We start from the raw sequence: 21,956 nt of genomic DNA on the forward strand, positions 1-21,956 counted from the left end.
TTGTGAGTCTGAGTCTATTAGGGTAGGCAATCCTTACATAAAGCTGAGAATCTCAAAAAAATTTCCGTTAGCCCCTTTCCAGATTTATTTTGTGAGGGAGAAGTGCTAGCAATGAGCAAACCAAATCCCCAAACCACGGAAAGCGAGGAATCGAGTGAGGGGGAACCCGACTCCACGGTGATAAGAACAGAGAGGGTCCCTACTCAGGAGCTCTCAGAAATTCAGGAGGTGTCGAGCTCCAGCCTGGGAGAAGAGGTTGGAGGTAAAAGAGCCCCTGAACCGACCGGCGAATCGCCAGGCAAACTGGTCACCTGGGATGAAACACAGGGACCCCTACCAGGGACGTCCAAAACATCTTGGAAGCAGCGATACCCAATGTCCCCAACCGTGGTGAGGCAGGAGGGAAAGGAGGATTCCCAAACCCCTGACCATATAAGACTGGTGGAGGCCAAATTGGAGTCACTAGAATTTATGTTTCAGAAAATGTCAATGGACTGGGGTCCCCGGGAGAGGAGGAGAGAAGAGTCTAGTAATAGGCATTCGTCTCCTTCTTCGCCCCCACCTTCTTTGGAGGAAAGGAGTAGGACCCGGTGCAGAGAGGAGGCAAGGGCGCCGAGGGTGAGAATTTCAAGGTCCCCTCCTCGAGAGCGGAGATCCCTGGGAGCTAAAAGAAAGTCTGACCGCCCAGCTGTGGCGAAGGGACCGCCCGGAGACCTCCTGTCTGGACTACTGTAATGCACTCTACATGGGGCTGCCCTTGAAGAGCATTCGGAAGCTTCAACTGGTGCAGAATGCAGCTGCACGGATAGTAAATAGTGTTGGCTCCTTGGCACATGTAACACCACTGCTACATGAGCTGCATTGGTTGCCAGCGTGCTTCTGGGTGCAATTCAAGGTGCTGGTTGTCACCTTTAAAGCCCTTCAAGGCTTGGGGCTGTGTTACCTAAGGGACCGCCTTCTCCCAGTTGTTTCTGCCCGTCCAATTCGATCTAGTAGGTTGGGTATGCTGTGGGTCCCATCAGCCAGGGAGTGTTGGCTGGCGGGAACTAGGTGCCTTCTCCTCCATAGCGCCTGCCCTCTGGAACATCCTCCCTCCAGAAATTAGGATGTCCCCGACCCTGTTGGCCTTTCGTAAGGCCATAAAGACCTGGCTTTGTGCCTGGGCCTGGGGCCTCGAGTGTGTGGATGGTCCTGTCTCTTGGCTGTATTAATATCTATGCATTGCTCACTTGGCAGCCATATATATTTATTCTGTATTTATTTTATATTTTAACTGTTTTAATTATAATTGTTTTGTTTTATGGTTTTATTGTTGTAAGCCGCCCAGAGTCACTTGTTGAGATGGGCGTATATTTGGATCACTGTGATGTTAGATGGCTTGCCCTGAATTCAAATTGAGATCATTCTATCATTTTTTAGATTGTATCCAAGCACTGCTTTAGCCACTTTACTATTAATTATGAAGGCTACTCCATTTCTTCTGTGGTCCTCTTGTCCACAGTAGTAGATCTGGTGGTCATCTGATGTGAAGTGGCCCATTCCAGTCCATTTCAGTTCACTGACGCCCAAAATGTCTATCTTTAATCTTGACATCTCACCAATAACCACATCCAATTTGCCCTGGCTCATAGATCTGACATTCCAGGTTCCAATGGTGTGTTGATCCTTAGAACATCGGATTCACCGTTCACCACCAGCACCGTCGGCCACTAGCCGTCCTTTCGGCTTTGAGCTAGCTGCGGAATCACATCTGGGGCTAGTTGAACTCATCCTCTGTTCCTCCCCAGTAGCATTTTGACCATCTTCCGACCTGGGGGTCTCATCTTCCTATGGTATACCGACATATCTCTGGTTGTACTGATCCACTTAGTTTTCACGGCAAGAATACTGGGGTGGGTTGCCGTTACCTTCCCCAGGGATTGCATTTAGTCTGACCTCTCTGTCATGACCTTCCCATCTTGGGTGGCCCTTCACAGTTTAGCTCATGGCATCATTGAGGTACTCAAGCTCCAGCACCACGACAAGGTAATGATCCTTTGCTGAAGATTGCTATGTTAGTTCCCCTCTAATGACCATTTACTATTTATTGATTTTTATCCAGGGATATGAAAACAATGTAGATTAAGGCAATAGTCTGGGTTAGTATTCTAGGCAATTGAATGGACAAGTGAGTGACAGTCTATGAGTGGAATTGTTTTGTTCAATTTTCTCAATTCTACAGCATCTTCTGTATCAGACTTCTAGAGCTACCTCAAAATCCAAGTATTGCAGCAATTATTGGATAATATGTGAAAGAGGACAGACTTAGCAGAATTTGAGTGCTGAGTGTTAGACACCATAGGATAAACTACAGTTCAGAGAAATATTCAGGGTAAAATACTCATAGGAATTAGGTAAGCATTGGAAATTGGACTTAAAACACAATTACTGCTATGGCTTACCAACTTGGCAACTCTGTGTAGAAAATCATATACAACAGTTGGAAAATCATATATAACAGTTGGAAGAGACTTGGAGATCTTGTCCAACCCCTTACCTGGTACAGGAATCTACTACTACAGCATTTCTAACAAATGGCCATCCAGCTTCTGTTTTAACCCCTCCAAGAAAGGAGAGACTCCTGAGGCAGTCTTTTGATTTTTGAATAGCTCTTATCATTAGGATTTATTTCCTGATGTCCAACTAAAATCTGTTTCCTAGTAATTGAAACCTAACATTTCTTATCTTTTCTTCTGGGAACAATTCTGTCCTGTAATCTAGCTCAGCTGTTAGGTTTCCCTGTAGTCTCTTCTTTGCCATGCTAAACATATCCAGCACCCCCAACTGTTCCTCATAATTTTTTCCTTCCAGGACCCTTATTATTTTGGTTGCTGTTCTTCCTAAAATGTGTTGCCCAAGACTAGATCCAATAGATCCAATATTCTAGATGTGGTCTAACAGACACGAAATAAAGAAGAACAATCTTGATCTTGAGGCTATATTTCTAATGATGCAACCAAGCTTTGCATTTGCTTTTTCTGAAGCAGTAGTACACTGTTGGCTCACGTTCAGTTTGTGATCTAGCAAAACTTTGTTGCCTGGTATGACCTCCCCCGCACACATTTACCTTTGATTTTCCATACTAAAATGATGAACCTTGCTTTTGTCCTTATTGAAATTCATCATGCTAATTTTCCCCATCTTTTTGAAAACATTTGGTGTTCTCCTATCTTCTGATACTGTACCCTTCTTCCATAATGTCTGAATCATCATAGAAAGGGACTTTGAGATGATATCCACAAACTCCCTCAAGATTCTCAGATTAGTCTGGTCCTGGAAGTACAAGTTTAAGCGGACTCTTAAACTTGTACAGTATACAATATAAAAGCTTGCAAAAGGTGAACAAAACTATAGATTTGAATGGCACACTGATTTATACAATCAAAATGCCAATTCTACCATCTAATTATAAAATCACACTAAGTACAACTGTTGCTCATAACAACTAGGTCTGAGAGAAATATGAGGTGCTTCACTTCTGAGTAAAGCTAGATATCCCTTTGAAGCTTAAAAGACACATCTGGGCAGTCAACTATCTGAGGCCCAGAAGGCCTCCAAAGGGCCTCAAAGCAGCCATGCTGAGCCTTATTCTAGTTGCTTTGAGGAAGAGTGAAGTTTTACTCATCTCATTAAAATATTTGAACAGCCCTAGTATCCACTAATAAGGAAAAGTCATTTCAAATGACAGTGGCACTGTTTTTGCTTCCTACTAGAGAAGATTCTTAATTTCATACCACCTGGAACTCCATTGGAGTATTGTGCTATCATAGTCAGAAAAAGTCAGAATAGTCAGAAAAAGAAGCCTGAAGGTACAATTTCTGATGTACTCAGGTTTGCTGAGGTTTGCCAGCAGGGGAATACAGAAATATGGTGTACATTTACAATAATATATTTATTCTTGTAATTTTTGTGAAGAGGGAAAAGAGATGGATCTGAGCAGGCAGAATAAGCACTCAGTTCGTGACTAGGTGAATTAGTAACTTTTCATCTCATAAATGTCTACATTTCATTTCTTTAGCAGAAGATGTAGGAGTGGGTGAAAGTAGCAAATGTGACTAATTTCACCCCTCCAAGCATATCTTTAGATGTCTCAGATGCAAGTTCTCCTTCTGATGTTATGTAATTTTTATGTAAAACATTATTTCACAAGTTTGTGGACTATTTAATTCAAGCATTTTCAAAGTTTGTCACAGTGAAGAAGAGAAAAAGCCCAACACAAAACTGCTCATAGTAAAACAAAATAAAGACAGTCCAGATGGCAGCATTTATTTTCATCAAAGAAAATTTTTAAAAGCAAAAGAAGAAACAGGAGTATGCAAGATTGTAATTTTTCAGAGTTGTCAATCAAATTGTATTTCATTGGTCCAACCAGGAATACCATTGGAATCTGCCAAATTGAACATTTAAAAAAAGGAGCTGCAATGATAAATGTGTCTTTGTTGGGAATGCGATGCTGGAAGAAATGGGCATAATTTGTCTCCCTTTGTCATTTTACCAGCTGATACCCACAGTGGCTGCAAATAACATTTATTATATTAAATCTGGAATACAGCTTCCATATTGTAGGGATGGACATGACTCTGTCTCCTAAAGACCTATCTCCCTCTTACTATGCAGGTAAAATCCACATGTTGTGTTCAGTGTTGTGGTAGGTTACAAATGTGTTTGACATGGAAGATAGTATATCTGAGTGCTATCCTCTTTGAGTGGAGCTTCACAAGTATATACAACATGGAGACAGCTAGTTTATAAATTCACTCTCTCTGATTTATTAGTTTTCTGTTTCTAGGATTTTCTTTTTCATTTTTCTTAATGAGAGAACATTAAAAAATGATGCTGGACAACTGTGCTCTGAAGTGGCACAGCATGTGTCAGCCTGGCCCAAAATATGCCCTGCTGTACAATTGTTACCTGATTAAGGAAGAAATTTTATTATAGCAGAACTTAATATTTTCTTCTGAATAAGAATCTATGTTAATCTGATAGCTAAAATTATTAGCTATGATTTAACTAGACATTTAACCTTGTTTTTTCTCCCCCTGCCACACATAAACAAAGCCAGCACAATAGATGCTTCTGTGAGTATTAATTCATAACCCTTTTTATTTAAAACAAGTAATAATCACTTTTCTTTAAGCATGTTCTACAGTTCTACTATTTGTAAATTCTCCTTCCGAGGAACAGACCAGATTGTCTGGATCTTTTAGTTGTTGTTCTGGCTTTGGTTTCAGAACTGAATGCACTCCTTCTGCTCCGTCTGTTTGAGTTTTGACAATGTAATAGATAAAGCTGGAGGAAATCCCATGGATAAGAGTGGCCTAACCTTCTGCTTCTTCTCAGTTTAAAGTATAATTCTCCTTACTAGCTGTAGACATATTGGAGATGGCCTTGGAGCCATTGGATCCAAAGCTTTTTTATTTCCTAAAATTGGCAAAATTATTTTTAATCCCTCTATGGGGAGAAATTAACAAAATCTATTAGATCTTGGGGTGAGATGGGGAGGGCAGTTTGGATATGCAAAACCAAAGTGGAGATTGCAGCCACAAGTGAGACTATCAATTTTACATATGTGTGTAAATATGAAAACAATGCATAATTCTATAGGGTCAAAAATCGAAAAATCAGGTTGTAATTTTTGTCACAGTTAAACAGTTATATGTTTAAACAGTTATATGTGGAAATGCCCTTTAGTTAGAAAGGTTATAATAATCTACCTAAACCTATTGTTTAGATAGAAAACATGTATTACAAAAGTACTGAAGTGAGAATTATATATAATTGATATTAGTAATTAATGTAAATTTTGTTGTTACTTCATTCAGTCACTTCCGACTCTTCGTGACTTCATGGACCAGCCCACGCCAGAGCTTCCTGTCTGTCGTCAACACCCCCAGCTCCCCCAGGGACGAGTCTGTCACCTCTAGAATATCATCCATCCATCTTGCCCTTGGTCAGCCCCTCTTCCTTTTGCCTTCCACTCTCCCTAGCATCAGCATCTTCTCCAGGGTGTCCTGTCTTCTCATTATGTGGCCAAAGTATTTCAGTTTTGCTTTTAATATCATTCCCTCAAGTGAGCAGTCTGGCTTTATTTCCTGGAGGATGGACTGGTTTGATCTTCTTGCAGTCCAAGGCACTCCCAGAATTTTCCTCCAACACCACAGTTCCAAAGCATCGATCTTCCTTCGCTCAGCCTTCCCTATGGTCCAGCTCTCACAGCCATATGTTACTACTGGGAACACCACTGCTGTAACTATGTGGACCTTTGTTGTCAGTGTGATATCTCTGCTCTTAACTATTTTACTGAGATTTGTCATCGCTTTCCTCCCAAGAATTAAATGTCTTCTGATTTCCTGACTTCAGTCAGCATCTGCAGTAATCTTTGCACCTGGAAATACAAAGTCTGTCACTGCCTCTACGTTTTCTCCCTCTATTTGCCATTTATCAATCAAGCTGGTTGCCATAATTTGGGGGGGGGGGGGGTGAGATTTAGCTGCAAGCCATCTTTTGCACTTCCTTCTTTCACCTTCATCATAAGGCTCCTCAGTTCCTCCTCGCTTTCAGCCATCAAAGTGGTATCATCTGCATATCTGAGATTGTCAATGTTTCTTCCAGAGATTTTAACTCCAGCCTTAGATTCATCAAGCCCAGCATGTCGCATGATGTGTTCTGTGTACAAGTTGAATAGGTAGGGTGAGAGTATACAGCCCTGCCATACTCCTTTCCCGATCTTAAACCAGTCCATTGTTCTGTGCTCTGTTCTTATCGTTGCTACTTGGTCGTTATACAGATTCTTCAGGAGGCAGACAAGATAACTTGGTATCCCCATACCACCAAGAACTTGCCACAATTTGTTATGGTCCACACAGTCAAAGGCTTTAGAATAGTTGATAAAACAAAAATAGATGTTTTTCTGAAACTCCCTGGCTTTTTCCATTCTCCAGCGGATATTGGCAATTTGGTCCCTAGTTCCTCTGCCTCTTCTAAACCCAGCTTGTACATCTGGCAATTCTCGCTCCATGAATTGTTGAAGTCTACCTTGCAGGATCTTGAGCATTACCTTACTGGCATGTGAAATGAGTGCCACTGTTCGATAGTTTGAACATTCTTTAGTGTTTCCCTTTTTTGGTATGGGGATATAAGTTGATTTTTTCCAGTCTGATGGCCATTCTTGTGTTTTCCAAATTTGCTGGCATATAGCATGCATTACCTTGACAGCATCATCTCGCATGATTTTGAACAATTCAGCTGGGATATCATTGTCTCCTGCTGCTGCCCTGTTATTAGCAACGTGTCCTGTTTGACAGACAAACACAGAATTGTAATTAAAAGCTTTATTTACAACAAAAGGAACAATGGATTATTGGCAGCAAGGATCCAAGGAAGGTCTGGATACGAAGAAGAACAGTCAGATTCCCCAACAGTGCAGCAGCCAGGCAGGATTCTGAAGGCTGAAGGTGCGAAGACAAGACAAGACAGGAGGTCCCAGTGGTTGGGCATGACATCAAGGCAGGAATCAGGTAGGAGATCCAGAAAACTGGAGACACAGAAGCAAGACGGAGGTTCTGGCGATTAAAGGTGCAGTACAAGGCAGGAGTTGTCGAAGAAGGGGAGGCACGGCAGTAATGCAGGAGTTTTCAGAGGCTGGAAGGGCAGTGGCAAGGTAGAAGGCTTATAAGGTTGAAGGTGCAGTAGGAAGGCAGGAGGTTCCAGGGGGTTAGGAATGTGGTGGCGAGGCAGAGGGTTTGAAAGGTTGAGGGCATGGTGGTGAGGCAGGAGTTTCCGGAGGGTGGAGGTGTGGCAGTGAGGTAGAGGGCTCAGAAGATTGGCAGCGTGGTGGTGAGTCAGGAGTTTCTGGAGGGTGAGGACATGACATAAGGCTGGAGGCTGAGTTGAGGGTTAGTGCGGTGTTGAGGTGCGGCTGTGGTGGAGGCAAGAATTCTGGTGCAGCATCAGATTCCAGCTGTGAGGCTTCTTCAGTGGGACTGAGAGTCGTAGGCTGCGAATAGGAGCGGTTGTCTCCAGCGACCCACTCTGTCTTTTGCTGCCTTTTATATGCTGCTTCTTCGCACTGTTGGTGTTTGGGAGCCAATTGGACTTCCTGTTGCATGGCCCTCCTTTCAGCACCTTGATCTTGGACGCTGATTGGCGGTGGTGAACCTGACTCTCGCCCTTGGCCAATCAGCTGGTCTCCTTCTTCCCATGCTCAACTCTTCACAATCTTCACGCCTTCCTCTTTGTTTCTTGCGGTTTGGGTCAATGGTTCAAACGGGCTGTCCTCTTTGTCCTCTGACTCAGCCTCCATCCTAACACAATGCTTCTTAAGGCCCAATCAACCTCACTCTTCAGGATGTCTGGCTGTAACTCACTGACCACACCGTCAAAGCTGTCCCCGATATTATTATCCTTCCTATACAGGTCTTCCATATATTCTTGCCACCTTTTCTTGATCTCTTCTTCTTCTGTTAGGTCCTTGCCATCTTTGTTTTTGATCATACCCATTTTTGCCTGGAATTTACCTCCAATGTTTCTAATTTTCTGGAAGAAGTCTCTTGTCCTTCCTATTCTATTGTCTTCTTCCACTTCCGCGCATTGCTTGTTTAAAAATAATTCCGTATCTCTTCTGGCTAACCTCTGGAATTTTGTATTTAATTGGGCATATCTCCCCCTATCACTGTTGCCTTTTGCTTTCCTTCTTTCTTGGGCTACTTCTAGTGTCTCAGCAGACAGCCACTTTGCCTTCTTGGTTTTCTCTTTCTTTGGGATGTATTTTGTTGCCACCTCCTGAACAATGTTGTGAACTTCTGTCCAGAGTTCTTCTGGGACCTATCTACTAAATCTAGTCCCTTAAATCTATTCTTCACCTCTACTGCATATTCGTTAGGAATATTAGTGAGCTCATATTTAACTGATCTGTGGGTCTTTCCTAATCTCTTTAGTCTGATCCTAAATTGTGCAATAAGAAGTTCATGATCTGAACTACTGTCATGAGTACTGATGGTGAGCAGGAGGGGGCCCCTATCCAAGAGGGAAAACACATGCGTAGTTTAGAGAATTTGAGCTGTCATTCAAAGAAACCCAGAACAGACCCGCCTTGACTTTTGCGGTTTATCTGTCTGGGTTTTCCCACACTTCTTCAGTTTGGTAGGATTTTCTGTCTACTATAGCAGTAATAAAACACTAGAGACTTCTTCCTCATCTCGGCGTGGTTCTTGCTTAGTCAGAACAACTACAGTCAGCTCCAGGTCTCATTTTTACTGACTGTACAGATGTCCGCCACCTTTGGCTGCAAAGGATGTAGTCAATCTGATTTCAGTGTTGTCCCTCTGGTGAAGTCCATGTATAAAGCTGTCTCTTAGGTTGTTGGAAAAGAGTATTTGTTATGCAGAGTGAGTTGTCTTGGCAAAATTCTATCAGCCTATGTCCCACTTCATTTTGTTCTGCCAGGCCATGCTTACCTGTAATTCCAGGTGTCATTTGACTGCCCACCTTAGCATTCCAGTCTCCCGTGATGAAAATAACATCTCTTTTTGGCGTATTGTCCAGTTGGTGCTGCAGATCCTCATAGAACTGCTCTACTTCAGCTTCTTCAGCATTTGTGGTTGGGGCGTATATTTGGATCACTGTGATGTTAGATGGCTTGCCCTGAATTCGAATAGAGATTGTTCTATCATTTTTTTTGGATTGTATCCAAGCACTGCTTTAGCCACTTTACTATTAATTATGAAGGCTACTCCATTTCTTCTGTGGTCCTCTTGTCCACAGTAGTAGACCTGGTGGTCATCTGATGTGAAGTGGCCCATTCCAGTCCATTTCAGTTCACTGATGCCCAAAATGTCTATCTTTGACATCTCACCAATGACCACATCCAATTTGTCCTGTCTCATAGATCTTACATTCCAGGTTCCAATGGTGTATTGATCCTTAGAACATCGGATTTGCTGTTCGCCACCAGCACCGTCAGCTGCTAGCCATTCTTTCGGCTTTGAGCTACTTGTGTCATCACGTCTGAGGCTAGTTGAACTCATTCTCTTTTCCTCCCCAGTGGCATTTTGACCATCTTCGGACCTGGGAGTCTCATCTTCCGATTGTATACCAACATATCTCTGGTTGTACTGATCCATTTAGTTTTCACAGCAAGAATACTGGGGTGGGTTGCTGTTACCTTCTCCAGGGATTGCATTTAGTCTGACCTCTCTGTCATGACCTTCCCGTCTTGGGTGGCCCTTCATGGTTTAGCTCATGGCATCATTGTGGTGCTCAAGCTCCAGCACCATGACAAGGTAATGATCCTTTGCTGGAGAATTAATGTAAATATAGTCCCTTAAATTAAAAGTAGGAGACCCACAAGCTGCCAACTGCATACAGCCCCAGGATACAATACACTATCCTAGTTTATGCTCTTTTATATAAGAAAATCTGAATGGATTAAGCCAGTGAATGCTACTGAATCACAGTTAAACAAGATGCTTTCTATGAACTACTAGCAGACTTCTCGACAGGGTGGAAGGGAACATGTGCATAGAGAAGTTTCAGGAAGCAGCATCCAACTGCATGCACTTCTTCTGCTGGGTTTTTCTCTGGCTTGAATAAGAACACATCTTAACTATCAGATCCTGAAGTCAATTTCTTTGCCTATGTCCCTGCCAAATGGTGGGAGTTCCAGTAGACACAGAGACAATTAATTTCCTTCCCAGGGTCAGTTTGGAGTTAGAGGGAAACAGTACAGACAGAGGTTGTGTAGGCACATTGTGCTAAGCCATGGTTTGTAAATAAGATGTGATAGCATACTTTACATGTATCACTATGCCATGAATCATAGCTTACAACTCAGAAAGCCTGGATTTATATGGTTTGGTGGGATGTGTGAAATATCTAATTAAAAAGGATCTTAGTCCTTGCACTCATCTTCACTTATGCCAACTTTGAGAAGCAGAGTACCCCATGAACATACCAAATTTGTAGAATGCAAAGGCTGTTGTTCAGTAGGGCTCCAACCTAGTTCCAGAATAACAGACCATCCCCACCCCCACCCCAGTGAACACAAAATGGAAAGATAATATTTGCTATTATCCCCCCACCATGCTTTGGGGTCACATCCTATCCATTTCTCTGACTGAACACCACATGCACACACCAGTGCAAAACACCGCAACTGAAATAACACAAGATACTTTTCCTCCACTAAAAGCAGATGTGAACAGGGACAGTATAGCAAGCTGGCATTTTGAAAACTGGGTGCTTTTCCCAGTAGCAGTTGGGATTGGCAAATCTTCAAAGGAATGCTTCACTTTGTCAGGGATTGAACAGCACTCCTGAAAACAAAGGAACCCACACATTTCTAATCAAAAGATCAGCTCTTTGCTTTGGCAACCACAGATTCTGTGCATGTGCAGATGCCATTGTTCATGAGGCAGACTGGTTGTCCAAGACAGATGGCACCACCTTGACTTTTTATTGATGGGGAATGACATGTATCTGGAAGACAACGTTTCCTGTCCAGGTAGACTAGCCTCAGTCCTGCTGTAATTGTAGTTGGAGATGCTGAGCTACAAACTCAATCCTGAAGTTCTGTGGTGGAAGAAGTTGCTTTGAAATCAGGAGCTGGGAGGCAGTGTGTGTCAAGAGTTCCTGCCAATGGGAAAACAGACAGCCTACAAGTTCTGCAAAACCACAACATAACAAAGAAAACACCAGGTTTTCTCTGGTTTCAACTGATTCACTGCAGAATCAGAAGAAAAAAAAACAAGAAAGAAGCTCATGTCAAACAATCAGGTAGGTCCAGAGTGATCAGTTTTGAGCTGGCACAGAATCTCAATGTGGATATGCTCCATACAAAGAATGATGGGAGCATGTTACCAATTGAAAATGGAAGAGAGCCCCCTGGGATTACAGAGATATACAAAACAAACATTTAAAAAGCCTTATATTAATATTCTAAATTTTGTTTTATTTTGTGTTGAGGAAGAATCAGTTTAAGGAATCATCAGCTGCATACTGTATGTACACTACCGGTTATCTTTCAAGAGTTACTTTTTTCAAATTTTGCAATTTCTTTCAATAGAATTGAAAAAGCTTTACAAAAATATGAAATTATTAAAAAGTGAGCATAAGATGCATACATTTGTCATGTGGATGAACAAAAAAGTATATAAATTTTGTGGAGACAAAAAATGCATACAGATTTAAAGTACTGCATACTTAAGACTGCAAAAGTGAGAACTGAAATGGAACAGAGCAAGTATTTTGGCTCTTTAAAAGAATTATTACACACCACATGTGTTTATCCATGCAACAGTATTTAACTCATCCAATACCTGTTTTGTGAATTACCATTCTCTATATGGTAATTTTTACTATTTATACCTTCTAATTCCATAGTTCTCTACCTGCCTCCTCATACATCTTGGGTGTGCATATAATACATTTTGTACCTTTGTCAGTAAAATGTAAAAAAAAAGGATCATAACAGGCCCAGTTGTGCTTTGTTTTAATGGTTATTTTTGGTCTGGGCTGTCTTGTTTCATTTTATTTATGTTTTCAATTGTTTTAATTTAGTATTATATTTTGTAAGGTGCCCAGATTCTATTGAAATGGGCAGCTATATCAAATCAAATCAAATCAATCAAAGATTCTTAGTCTCTGACAGTCGAAACATTGAATATGGCTATCCCTTTGAAAAGGCTAGATTTATTTAAGCAGTTCTGATCACTGTAATACGTATCATGGTTCTATATACTGCAGATGGCTGTTTTTTTTATGAGACTCTAGACCCTTGCAGTGAAGTTGTTATTGTGAATTGAAATCACTATATAAAGGCTATTGGAATGATTCCACGGGTAAATGATATGGTACAACCAGGGAACAGAATAATTTATTTTTTTTCAGAAAATCAACTTTCCTCTAAAATCTTCCACTGAGTTACTAAAATATGATTAATATATTGCCAGAAGTCAAAAGAGTTCTGAGAAATGTTCCAGTCACTAGGGTGGGCTTCCTTATCTATGGCTCCCTTGCTTTTCTGGTGACAAACAGTAGCAAAACAAATATGCAAATTTGCATAACTTTACAGGTCACAGATCTGAAACTCTTCTAATCAAAGAATGTATATTCCCTTCACAGATTTATATTTAGTGCACAGTGTTTACATCCCCCAATAGCAATCGTTTACTTTTAGTAGCTGTCTTTTGTGAATATGCAAATATGACTTGGTGAGGTATACCTTGTGATATCTCAGATGATAGTCCCTTGAATCTCCACCATCTGTTTTGGCTACAGAATTTTGGATCTCCTGGTTAATAGATACTTGGAGATTTCAAGGGTCAGCTTGCTTTTCTAGACACTGTATCTCTTGAACTAGCTGTGACTGTCACAGCCATATGAGAGAATGTGCTTGTGTTAGTAGCAGATCTGGTTTCACTGGGAAACCTCCCAAAACTCTCACCCGGCAAGCAGCTGCTCAGGAAGCAAGAGTATAGAACACACTCTAATTATATGAATCCTGTGATGTGGCTCCTTCTTTCAGAATGCAACTTAAAGCATTCTGAATCTGTGATCTCACCCACGGGGATCAGATTTGCCTATTTGAATTTAGAGCATCTGATCCACATGTGATTTTGAAAAAAGGCTCCTCTGTTGCTTCAGGGATATCAGTGCTCCCTAAAACTTCGGTCACCTCCATTTATGGATCACTCAACTTATTGACCAAGACATGAAGCAAAACGTTACACTAAAACTCCTGTATTATTTCTAATTATATACATTATTACATATCATGATGAGAAATGCTATGGACTAATGTTTGAGCAGCTAAGAAACAGGGAGGGTCAGTTGTGGCCATATACTGCATGAATCCATTATTGGGTACTGCAGAACATTGTTTCTATAGCCAGAGTTTCAATAAGTCAAGATTTATTTTTCATTAAGTGTGCTGATCTTTTAAAGTATTCTAAATGACTTTCTTAAAACAGGTCATAAAATCAAATTGCAACCATTAAACAGTTACCTAATTTCTGGTGACAGACTTTGAAAGTGCAGGTTGAACTTCCAATTTACTCTCAAACAACAGTAGTTGATTGCAGCAGTGATGTTTATCATTTTATGTTGTCTTCATTGCTTATTCAGTTCAATCCTTTCTTGAATTTGCAGTGCAGACAATATCAAAATGAAGTATTTTACTGCAACTACTTTTGTAAATGCTACTGCACTTTCTCACCCAATCTCCTACCTCACTCTTCCACCCCATTTTTGCATGTCCCCAAGCAGCAATGGTAGATACTAATGACAGGGTTTGGGAGTAGGGGTTGCCTTTTTATTATCAATTAAGCCATAATATAGGTGTAACTGAGGGGCCAGTTACCTCCAGATATCTCTGCCCATGCAACAAGATCTTGGTATGTTCTGGGTCCCATCTGAAGAGTCCCAGGAAGTGTGCCTTCTCTGTCACACATCTGGCCTGTGGAACAGCTACTCTCTGAGATTCAGATGGCTCCAAACTTGCAGGCCTTGTAAAGGCCTTGAAGGCCTCACTTTTCCTTTGGGCACTGGGACAGGATGTGACATGAGCTGTCAGTATCTTCTAATATATGTGAAGTGAATTTTGACCTTAGTGTTGTGTTTTGTTTTATTTTTCTTTCCTTTTCTTTTTTTATTACGTGAATTTCTTGTAATGTTTTAGTGTTATTAGTTGCCCAGAGTTGCTTGCAAGTGGGTATCCATATACATTCAATTAATTAAGTAAATAAGTATTATGTATTAAGCATCTAGTATGCTTGTTACAGAAAGAAAACGTTGCAAAAGTGGTGTCCCCGCAAAGGGTCAGACATGATTCAGTGCTTGCACAGGGGACCTTTTACCTTTCACCATCACATGCCTGTTACAACTACATTGAGGCATTCTCCTGCCCCCAATAGCTCAAAATGCTGGTCTCATGTCTTCTATTGATATTGCCTAGTCATCATCATACCGATGATGACTAGGCAATGCTAGTGCTGGACTAGGACGATGCTAGTGTTGATAAAATGAAATTCCCCACCCAGATAAAAGCTGATAATATCTCTTAATTGTTTGGAACCAGTCCCATAAACCTCTGCTCAAGTGGCTATTCTGACTCTTCTTTGCTATTAACTCTATCCTAACAGAATTTGCACTAGTGGAGGAGGATCTGTATGACCAGGAGTTCCAGCATTATTCTCTGTGGGTGCTTGCCAGCTAGCTACTAAACATTTTACTGCAATTTGGCATGTCTCACGTTTTTATAAAAATATATAATATTTAATAACTTCCAACTGATATCAACATGTCTAATTTCAATCTCCTGCTTTTTACCTATGAAGACATATATGTATTTCATCTAAGAAATGTAGCAGTTTGGAGTTAACAGCAATTTTTAACTACTCAATCAACTTTTTTTTTAAATTCCAGTAGCCCTTGAGTCCATGGTACAATTTCAGCACCTGACAGATCTTACTTAGAATGTCTGCCGCCTCCCTGAATAGTTGGAGAAAACTTAAAAGCAGACCTACCTTTTTCCCCCTCTGTTTTATTTATTTTACCATCTTGCCAGGTAAAGTTGCATGATTGCACACTATTTTTGGGATGGTATATAATAGAGTTGTTGGCAATGAACAACTAACAGTCAGCTTCAAGATTAGGAAGCACAAGTTCCATGGGAAATGTGGGGGAAAGATGCACCATAATTAAATTGCTATGGGCATAAAAGGGAACTGCTTTCTAACCTTGGCAGAGAGCAATCAACTGCTTAAAGTGGCTTTCTTCTAGTATGCAATGAAGATTCTCATCTAGCTATGCTGTGTCAAATAACTGGGTAGCTTCTGCTGCTAGGAAGCCTGACAGATATTGTATGAGAAGGCTTAGTCAGCCAGGTGGCATTACTTTAATATTGTATTATTATGGGGCTAAGAAAAATGGGGATATCTATAAGAATTTTTGTACCTCATATCTTTCCATGAATGGAAAATCTGCCTGATGAGGTTTTCAGAATGAGCTATTTTGTTAGCATCCCTTCTGGGTTTTTATAGCAGGTGAAACGGTGAATAATGCTGATTCTATTCCAACACTGTCCCCATTGTTAAAACATATGCTCACTCCTACCTGTATCTGTTTGCCTTTTATGATCTCTATTAGCAGTTTTGCTTTATGTTCCTTTTCTTTCTAAGGCACAATTAGTTGGGATCAGGACTTTTCACTAGCAGGGCAAAAACTGTGGAAGGCCCCTTTCTCAGGAATCTTGGTTGGTTCCTCACCTTTTAGGGATCATCCATATAGCAACTTTGCTAATCTTTCCTTCTGTTCTAGAGCCAGGTGGAAATCATGTCAATATAAATTGGGCTGCCCCTACAGAAATCCCGTAATGCATATCCAGTGAAAACAATAAAACAACAACATTGAAGTAAGATGGCATTTAGTATTGGTAAGAGGGGCTCCAGGTTAGTTTGGCTGTTTTGCATTGTTTATTTTTTGTGGCAACTGTGGGGGGTGCAGTTAGCCCCTGGTCAATGAGGAAGTGCTGCAGGGAGATGTTATGATAACCACAAAGCCCTGGAAACATCTGGAACCATTGCAACCATGATTTGACAGTGGTTACTTTACCCGGCCCTCAGTTTAAACTCCTGGTTACCAGATACTTGGCAGCCTGGCCTTTGGGTGCTGCTTTTGAATGCATAATTACTCTCTTATCTACAATGTGATTGTGGATGAAATGGCCTACCTGGCATGTATAACAGAGACCTAAGTGGGTCCTGAGTGTGGTCCCCTCAGAATTGTGCCCATCTGGGTTTCAGCTTGGGGCAGCTCAGGAATTCATGGCCACCATTATAACTGTGGACCTATTCCAAGTAACTGAAGCCCCACACATACTAAAGGTCATGCTATAGATCTGGTTTTATCTTGAGGCAGCTGTGATTAGTGCTGGAGGACATTACCATCAGTCCATTGCAGGGACACAGTTGGCCTGCCCCAGGTGATTTATGGACTCAGGGGCTCCAGAGGGAGCTTGGGTTCCCTGGGATTCTGGTGGGCAATTTGACCAAGGCCTTAGTCACATCCTGGAATGGGCGGGTGGTATGAGCCTTGGACTATATTGCTTTGAGCAGCCTCTCCCTGTGCATGGATCTCTTGGGTGTACTTTGGTTTACTGAGGAGCTTTAGGACATGAAGAAGAAGAAGAGATGCCTGAAGTGCCATTGGAGCAAGACAAAGAGTGAGTCTGATTGAACATGGGTACACGTCCATATTCAAGATTACCTTGTAGTGATCAATGCAGCAAAGCACAATATTTCTCCACCCTTACAGCATCTGCTAATAGTCATCCAGGAGCCCTGTTTAAAGTGACCTGGTTGCTGCTGGAAAGGATAGTGCTGCAAGAACATCTCGAGGACCACTGTGAAGAATATTTTTACTCTCTGGTGAATAAAGATGCTCAGACTCAAAACCACCATCAACATACCAACCACCACCCAAACATCTGAGCCCAGGAACAAGCATCTGACCATGACACATTATTAACAAAATAAAAAACAAAAAAGCTTGCCATTACCTTTTTTCTAGGGCTGCGAGAAAGTGATGGCTCAAAGTCACCCAGCTGGCCTGATGCCTTAGAGCACTACACTAAAATGGCTATCTCATATATCCATGCAGACACCCAAATAAAACAATTTGTACTCACTTTGCTGATAAGGAGTTGAGAACAGAGATTCATATAAATTCTCATAGGAAAGTTTTCATAGAGGAGTTACTGCATGTGGGCTGGTATTGATATCAGATGACACACTGGTGTTAAAAGCGGACTTCTAAATACCATCAGATAACACTCTGGGAAGAAGTGCAGAGAAGAGAAGGTTGGAATGGACCTGATGGCTGGTGCCTGAAATAAGCAGAAACTGTTGGGGTGATGGTTTTAATAAAATCCAATATGGGCTTGTAATCTGAGCTGGATTAGTTTGTGGGCAAGAAGGAAGATTGCCGAGAAAGAATGCTGAATAGATGCAGTGCCACAGAAAGGACCCATGATTGACACACAAAGCCCTCCTGGAGCTGAATCAGTTGCAACAACAAATCAAAGGTTTACTGCCATAGAAAAGGCAGCTTACAAGATCCCAGTCTGATTGATGGAAGTATGCCAGGCATTATATTCTCATGCCCTTTCTTAACTCTAGATAGGAATAGTTCTAGTATTTAGCAGCACAGAGAAGTGCATAATGTTAGGTACAAACATATCTAAAGTTCATATTACAATTTGAAAAGTGACTTTTTGCTGGAAGTTAGAGTTCAGGGGGAAATGCTTATTTGTTACTTTTGCAACCTGCTATGTCAAGCTATCATTTGGAGTGGGGGGGAACTATTCACTAAAAAAAATCAGCATAATTAGTGAGGTTTAGAGCTCAGAAGGTGAAATTGTTGACTGTTCTGATAAAGCTTGGCTGACATTGCTCCTTACTGACTTGTAACTGAATGAAACTGGATTAAAAAACTGATAGCTGTGTGGCCTGCCTCTTTCAGTCAGGTCCCTCAAACCCAAGGGCGTACTCTATCACATTTTAATTTTACTCTGGCTTTTATCTCAGTTCTTTTATAGTACTATTATGTTTTGAAATGCAGTTATAACTTGTTGCCAAAATATGAGTTAAATCTTTTTAACAAATACAAATAATGCAAATTCAACAAACGCTAGAATACTAAAAAATACTACTGTTCTATACATAAGTTACCTTCTTCCATAATCTCCTTGCAAAATATCTTTAAGCTATTTCAAAACACAATTTTGGGTCAACTGTAAGAGAATCTATTATATTAATCTGTCAAATTAGACGAAGACAATGGTCCTGGAGAAGGGACAGGTCTTTGCACTGTTTTCCCAATCAGACTTGTTTCATAAACTATTATGAACCTAGTTGATACCCTCTGTGTTTTGCAAAAACAAAAATTGAAAAGTCACAAATAAAACCAAAGAATCTTGGGATGCAATAGCTATCTATCTAGTTAATGGTATAAAATGATTATGAAGGCAGGAACCACTTAAATTCTCTGATATACTCTTAAAATACTGTATATGTCAGTCTTACTTATGAAGCTTTTATAATACTCTGTGTGTAAAATAGCATTAGTAAAGCTACCTGGCAAAGTATACATGGAAACATTTGCAAATATCCTTTGACAGTGACAACTGCTAATGTATTTACCTGAAGTGCCAATCAGACATGAGAGATTATGCCAGGTGGTGCAGGCAGAGTGAGCAAGCTGACCCAGCCAGAGTAAGAAATGACATGGACTCTTATTAATTGGATCACTGCAGTCAATATCACAACTAGGTCATTGTAGTATGGCAGGCACAGAAACTGAATGGCTGAGCCAGATGGAGACAAGGATAGAACTGTAGATGAGGTTTGGTAGTCGAGGCAGAGAAAGTGACATTCATAGACTTAACTGTGACTTCTTCCAGCCTGTTGGCCACTGTATCATTCTCCAGACTTGCTGGTGTAGCTTGCTTGGAACCTTTACTCATTCATCTTCTGTTGCTTGCCATATTTCTATAGATATTCCATCAATTCCCGTAGCCTTCTGATTTGGTAATGACCGGAGTACTGATCTAACTTCATCTCCTAATACTAAAGGTTCTTGTAAATAGGGAATATCTTCAAAAGTAACTTGGATGTTGGCATCTCCACTGTACAGAATTTTAGTATACTCCTTCTTTCTTTGTTTGATCCTCTTTGAATGAATTACTATTGGTCCATTAGCATCATTTAGCATACCAATTCAAGGTTGGAACTTCTGAGTTCAGTTTTTTTTTCTTGATTTTCCTCATCTGTGTCCATCTTTAATCTTTATATATGTCATTATAATACTGCTTCTTGTCCATTGTCTCTTCTGATAGCTCTCTGAAATTCTTTAAGTTTCTTCTTGAGATATTTGTCTTTCTTGGCTTTGGTATCTCTTCTCTTCTTGGCAATTTCAACCATTTGTTCTGACATCCAGTTTGCTTTCGTCTGTTTCTTGGTCTTTAGCTGTCTCTTTTCATATTCATCCTTAACAACTTTTTGATTTCATTCCACAGTTCCTCTGTTCCCTATCAATGAGATTCATGACTTCAAAGTGATTCCTGTTGTTTTAAATGATGACTCAAGATTGAAAGTGACTGGGTTTATCTTGACTTGGAACTTTCACATGAGCAGTTCATGATCTATTCCACAGTCAGCCCATGGCCATATGGGAGACAGGACCCAAGTACAATTTTTGTTATAACTTTCCTGTCTATGAAAGCAACACTATTTCTCCTTTGTTTTTATATCCTGAGTAGTAAAATGACTCATTGAAAGTGTCCAATTCCAATTCATTTAAATTCACTGATGCCCAAGCCAGCTGGTGGCTGCCAAGGCAGGCAGCTCAGAACCAACACAGATATGAGGAAGAGGCAGGCTATTTTTGCCATGGGAACATTGATCTCTCAAACCTCAAAAAAGTAACTGGAGTTGAACAAGATGGAATCTGAAAATGTACTATGAATAAATGACAAACATGTGATTGCAAAAATGTATAAGCTTTTGTTAAGATTTGAAAAGGAAGAGGAACAAGTTAAGGACTGCATGATAAAATGGGCTATGAATTTTAGTTATAATATACAGGTGGACAAATGGGAGAGAATGTGGGTAAATGGGATGAAATTCACATTGTGCTATAGTTTAAGAGAGATTTTTTATAAAATGATGTACTGTTGGTATATGATACCAAAAAAATTATCAAAGATGTATAAAGGTACTTCAAATCAATGTTGGAAATGTGAAAAATTTACAAAGAATTTTAAAGATCAATGTCAAGAAAAAGCCAGAACTCTTTTTATTGGGACTTATGGGTAACCAATTAGAAAAGACTCATGGAAGACTGATTTTATATATGGTAACTGCAGCACAATGTGCACAGCAGTGGAGGAATACTGAAATTCCCACAATGGAGTGAAGATGTCAGAATTGGCAGAAATGGCAAAACTGACCTTTGATCAGGGGCAAAACAATGTACTTTTATAAAAGACTGGAAACCTTTTATGGACTTTTTGCTGAAAATGAAAAAAGTGAAGGGATGATTTATGGATTTGATGATTGAAAAGGGATAAAATAAGAGGCTGAAGGGATTTTCTAATACCAAGACGGAGGAGGGATAATGAGTTTGTTTATAACAGTTGAAAAGAAGGTTGAAAGTCACTTTTTTTTTTAATTCTTATTTCTTTAATTATCTTTCTCTTTTTCTTTCTTCTTTTTCTGTTTTGTTTCTTGCACCTTTTCTTTTTTCTTTTCTTTCTTTTCTTCATATTTGTCTTTTACTTAAGTGAAAATTATTAAATTATCAAAAAAATCAAATGTCTATATTTTCCTGAAGACCGTTAAATTGAAATTCCCAAAGCAATCAATCAACCAGTCAATCAATATTGATCCTGATGCATCAACCATCCCCCAGCCTCAGAATTATTCCAGCTGACTTGCTGCTAGAGAGTCAGAGGGATGCGAGAGGAACGGATTAAAGGGCATGTAGTGATCAGAGTCCCCCAACCCTCACTCCACATTCAGGAGAACAACTAGTGGCTGGTTTTCTCACTGGTAGTTGATACTGCATGGAAGAGAAAACAATAGCAAGGAAACCACCAATCACTGTTCTGAAATTCTCTTGCATTAAATCGTGGCAGTACAGCAACAATGCCCAGCCTCACTGCTGTGACCTGGTAAAGGTAGGCCCTGTGGACAGACAGTGGTTTTTATACTGACTTTTCTCATATTAAGGCGAAGAAGAGCCTATGGTGTAGTCTCTCAATATGTTCTGGACAATCTTCTCTTGTTAGTCCAAATTGTTTTAATTGTTTTTATTCGGTTCCCTCAGAAAGTCAGTCCAACCTCAGATACTGTATCTCTTCT

Source organism: Candoia aspera, chromosome 4 (genome assembly GCF_035149785.1).
Source record: "Candoia aspera isolate rCanAsp1 chromosome 4, rCanAsp1.hap2, whole genome shotgun sequence".
NCBI classification, from domain to species: Eukaryota; Metazoa; Chordata; class Lepidosauria; order Squamata; family Boidae; genus Candoia; species Candoia aspera.